The sequence below is a fragment of the Hordeum vulgare genome, chromosome 1H (genome assembly GCF_904849725.1).
Source record: "Hordeum vulgare subsp. vulgare chromosome 1H, MorexV3_pseudomolecules_assembly, whole genome shotgun sequence".
NCBI lineage: Eukaryota > Viridiplantae > Streptophyta > Magnoliopsida > Poales > Poaceae > Hordeum > Hordeum vulgare.
The window spans coordinates 3,576,630-3,582,069 of record NC_058518.1 but is presented as its reverse complement, the minus strand read 5'-3'; the positions used below and the strand labels follow the sequence as shown (position 1 = coordinate 3,582,069).

Here is a 5,440-nt window from a genome sequence, read left to right as displayed (position 1 = left end):
ACTCTGCACTACGGGTAGTCATATGAGATTTGTGGTTTTTCGCTAAACCCGAAATGAGGGAATAAGTTGGCTTGACTTGAAGGCCTACACGTGACGTGAGTGCGTGGAGCAATAAAGCCCTCCATTCATCCATCGGCATCCTCTTTTTCCAGCACCACGTCTCCTCCGTCGCCAAGAAAACTGGTTTCTTTGCCAACGGGCAAGCCCCAGCGACAGCATCGCCTTTTCCTTTTCCAAAAGGAGAATCGAATTGATCCACAGCGACAACACGTCTCCTCCGAATTCCCCATCATGGCTTCTCCTGAATGTGCTCTCCCGAATCATGTTCCCACCCATTCCCAAGCTTCGCTGTCTCCAGGTCTCCCAAATTTCTCACAGCTCCCGCACATCCGTGCCACAGCTTCGCCGGGCCTGACACCGTCATCGCCCAGTGCCGACCAGGCTCTCCAGCGCAGAGCTACTCAGCATCCACCTACCGGTGAGGACAAGCTGGGCGAGCTCCAGAAGCCGCCCTGTTCATACTTCATACGCTGTTCCAACGAATCAGGTAACCATGTCTGCAAGATTGTATTTTGCTTTGGTTCGTTTAAGCAAAAGTGCAAAACTGGATCTTGCGTGAGATTCGTTCAAGCAAGAATGGATTTTTTTGTGACTTGTTCAAGAACAGATCCTAGTCATGTATACATGTCTTGCTCACACCATTGTCTTCTTCTTTAATTAATTCTGCAGTGCGCTTGTCTTGTGCGTGAGGGTTCCAATGGCGGAGCTGGTGGTCACCATGGCGCTCCGGCCACTGGTGGCCATGGTCAGGGACAAGGCGTCCAGCTATCTCCTCGACCAGTACAATGTGATGGAGGGAATGGAGAAGCAGCACACGATTCTGAAACGCAGGCTTCCTATCATCTTGGACGTCATCACTGACGCCGAGGAGCAGGCAACAGCCAACAGAGAAGGGGCGAAAGCCTGGCTCCAGGAGCTCAAGAGAGTAGCCTATGAGGCAAATGAAGTCTTCGATGAATTCAAATACGAAGCACTTCGCCGTGAAGCCAGGAAGAATGGACACTACAAAAAGCTTGGATTTGATGTGATAAAAATCTTCCCTACTCACAACCGAGCTGTGTTCCGTCAGAGAATGGGTAGCAAGCTTTGCAGGATTCTCGAGGATATCAATGTTCTTATTGCAGAGATGCATGACTTTGGGTTGAGGCTGACATTCTTGGTGTCCAGTCAGTTCAAGATTATGTCATCATTGACCCACAAGAAATTGCCAGCAGATCCAGACACGAAGATAAGAATAATATCGTTGACATACTGCTTGGTCAAGCTAGCAATGCAGATCTCACAGTAGTTCCCATTGTTGGAATGGGGGGCATGGGCAAGACGACATTAGCGCAAATCATATACAACGAACCTGAAATTCAGAAGCATTTTCAGTTGCAGCTCTGGGTATGTGTCTCTGATTCCTTTGATGTGAATTCCATAGCTAAAAGTATAGTTGAAGCATCCCCCAAGAAAAATTATGACACAGACAAACCATCATTGGATAGACTTCAGAAACTGGTCAGTGGAAAGAGGTACCTCCTTGTATTGGATGATGTCTGGAACAGAGAGGTCCAAAAGTGGGAAAGGCTTAAGGTTTGTCTTCAACATGGTGGCCTGGGTAGTGCAGTGTTGACAACAACCCGTGATAAACAAGTTGCTGAAATTATGGGTGCAGGTAGAACCTACAATCTCAATGTTTTGAAGGATAACTTCATAAAGGAAATTATTGTGGCTCGAGCATTCAGTTCAAAGAATGAAAAGCCTCCCAAGCTACTCAAGCTGGTTGGTCAGATTGTGAAGAGATGTCGTGGCTCTCCTTTAGCTGCAACTGCACTGGGATCTGTACTTCGTACCAAGACCAGCGTGGAAGAATGGAAGGCCATATCATCTAGAAGCAGTATTTGCACTGACGAAACTGGAATTTTGCCAATACTCAAGCTTAGCTACAATGATTTGCCAGCACACATGAAGCAGTGCTTTGCTTTCTGTGCCATATTTCCTAAGGATTACAAGATTAATGTGGAGAAGCTTATCCAACTGTGGATCGCAAATGGCTTTATCCCAGAACATGGGGGAGATAGTCTTGAAACCATTGGAAAACATATTTTCAGTGAGCTAGCATCAAGGTCATTCTTTCTGGACATAGAGGAAACTAAAGAAGAGTCTGTTATGGAAAGGGGATGTTTTCCTCGTATGAAAAAAGACTATTATTCCATAACTACATGTAAAATCCACGACCTCATGCATGATATTGCAATGTCTGTTATGAAAAAGGAATGTGTTACAGTTATGGAACCAGATCAAACCGAGTGGCTTCTAGATAGTGCTCGTCATTTGTTCGTTTCATGTAGAGAAACAAAAGGTATTTTGAATGATGCTTTGGAGAAAAAATCCCCTGTCATTCAAACACTGATATGCGATAGTGTTATTCAAACCTCACTGAAGCATCAATCAAAATATAGCCCTTTGCTTGCCTTGAAGCTCTATCTGAGAACAGAATTGTTTCTACCCAAACCAAAGTATATGCATCACCTAAGGTACCTTGATCTCTCAGAAAGTTCTATTGAAGCACTTCCGGAGGATATAAGTATTCTGTATAACCTGCAAGTGTTGGACATTTCCAACTGCCTTTATCTTGAACGGCTTCCAAGGCAAATGAAGTATATGACTTCCCTCCGCCACCTCTACACTCATGGATGTCCAGAGTTGAAGAGCATGCCTCCAGGACTTGAAAATCTCACTAAGCTACAGACACTCACAGTTTTTGTAGCAGGAGTTCCTGGCCCTGATTGCAGTGATGTTGGAGAGCTGCATGATTTAAAGATTGGTGGTCAGCTAGAGTTACGTCAGATAGAGAATGTTGAAAAAGCAGAATCCGAAGTAGCAAACCTTGGGAACAAGAAAGACCTCAGAGAACTGATACTAAGATGGACTTCTGTTTATGACAGCAAGGTGCTCGACAATTTTGAACCACATGATGGGCTGCATGTTCTCAAGATATATCGTTATGGAGGAGAGTGCATTGGTATGTTGCAAAACATGGTTGAGATCCATCTTTTTCATTGTAAAACATTGCAATTTTTGTTCAGATGCAGTACATTCTTCACTTTCTCAAAACTGAAGGTGTTTACACTAGAAAATCTGTTTGGTTTTGAGGGATGGTGGGAAATAGATGAGAGGCAAGAACAACAGACAATATTTCCTGTGCTTGAGAAGTTGTTTATTAGTAATTGTGGAAAGTTGGTAGCATTACCTAAAGCACCATTGCTGCAAGGACCTTGTGCTGAACGTGGTTGTACTTTGGTACACTCTGCGTTTCCTGCCCTAAAGGTACTCAAAATGAAAGAGCTGGAGAGCTTCCAGAGATGGGATGCAGTCAAAGAGACTCAAGGAGAACAATTATTGTTTCCTTGGCTGGAGGAACTATCAATTATGAAATGCCCAAAGCTGACAGCGTTACCTGAAGCACCATTGCTTCAAGAACCATGTAGTGAAGGGGGTTATAGATTAGTACGCTCAACATTTCCTGCCCTCAAGGTGGTCAAAATGAAAAGTTTGGAGAGATTTCAGAGATGGGATCCAGTCGAAGGGACATTGTTTCCTCAGCTTGAGAAATTATCAGTTAAGAAATGCCCACAGATAATAAATTTACCCGAAGCACCAAAACTCAGTGTGTTAGAAATTGAAGATGGTAAGCAAGAGATATTCCATTGTGTAGACAGATATTTGCCTTCATTGAACATTTTGATATTGAACCTAGAATACATAGAAATAACATCAGAGGTTGATTGCACTTCAATTGTACCGGTGGAAAGCAAGGAGAAATGGAACCAGAAATCCCCCCTTACATTTATGCAGTTAAGATGCTGCAACTCATTCTTTGGAGCAGGTGCACGAGAGCCGTCAGACTATTTTCTACATCTTCAAGAGTTGGAAATTGATAGATGCGATGTGCTCGTCCACTGGCCAGTGAAAGTGTTCCACAGCTTGGTATCCTTGAGAAAATTAGTGATTAGAGAGTGCAAAAATCTGACTGGATACACACAAGCTCCTCTTGAGCCATCACCAACTGAAAGGAGTCAATGCCTGCCAGGTCTCGTGTCTCTTTGGTTAATAGATTGTGCAAGTTTGGTAGAGTTGTTCAATGTCCCGACATCTCTCAAGACAATGTATATTGGTCAATGCAATAAGCTTCAGTCCATATTCGGCAAGCAGCATGACATTTCAGATTTAGTCGAAGGATCTTCTAGCAGTGAGACAATCGTGCCTGCTGCTGTACCGGAGTTGCCATCCTCACCCATGGAACACTTTTGTCAAGGCCTAGAAGATCTAACTTTGTCTACATGTGGAAGCTTATCAGCGGTTCTGAACCTTCCTCCATCCTTAAAGTTCTTACAAATGTATGACTGTAGTAGTATTCAAGTCTTGGCATGTCAGCCGAGTGGGCTCCAGAAACCAGAAGCCATTACCTCCATAAGCAGAAGACCTATGGTGCCAGAGCCTCTTTCAGCAGCAGCGACAACTGAAAGAGAGCATTTACTTCCTCCCCATCTCGAACGTCTAGTAATACATGACTGTACTGGCATGTTGGGTGGGACTCTCCGTCTGCCTGCACCTCTCAAGAGTCTGGAAATTCTTGGCAACAGTGGGTTGACATCGCTGGAGTATCTGTCAGGAGAGCACCCCTCATCGCTGGAAATCCTTGACCTTCAAAGTTGCAGTACCCTGGCATCCCTACCAAATGAACCACAAGTATACAGTTCTCTTGGGTTTCTTGAAATTAGAGGCTGCCCTGCTATAAAGAAGCTCCCTAGATGCCTGCAGCTGGGCAGCCTCAACTACAAAAGACTAGATGCCCAGTATGAAGGTTAGCAGCACATATTGTTTTTCTTTTCCACATTTAACCAACAAATGGAGTCGTACATCCCATAACATGTCCTTTTCAAAAAAAAGATTCCCATAACATGTACCACGTCAACACACGTTCTTACAAGTTTGTTCTCAATTGTTGTAGTGTCATGTGGTATGAATTTGCATGTTACATTGGTTCATAAAAGTTCTGACGTCATTTGTGATATGTGCAGTGATGGCACTTAAACCAAAGACATGGAACCAGATGCCAAGGCTAGTCAGTGAGCGGAGGAAGGCCACTCGAGAAGCCAGGGAGCGCCAGTGATCCGCCATGCTGGAGTAAACAGGTTGGAAACCACATAGAAAGGGCGTGGGTTTTGATTGATCTGAACAATGTACAAGATTATGTCGTCACTGTGATCAACCGGCTTTGTTGAGCTTTCGCCTCTATCTTGTTGAGATATTTGTAATGCGAATCGAACGGATTTCCCAAGTTAAGTGGAAGTTAGGATAATATACTCACATGTGTGTCTGTGAGCTATCTATG

At 44.1% G+C, this 5,440-nt stretch overlaps 1 pseudogene; it reads left to right on the top strand.

The window, feature by feature from the left end:
• The first annotated feature begins 263 nt into the window (after positions 1–263).
• Positions 264–5,218, top strand: LOC123403542 (annotated as a pseudogene).
• The last annotated feature ends 222 nt before the right edge of the window (positions 5,219–5,440 follow it).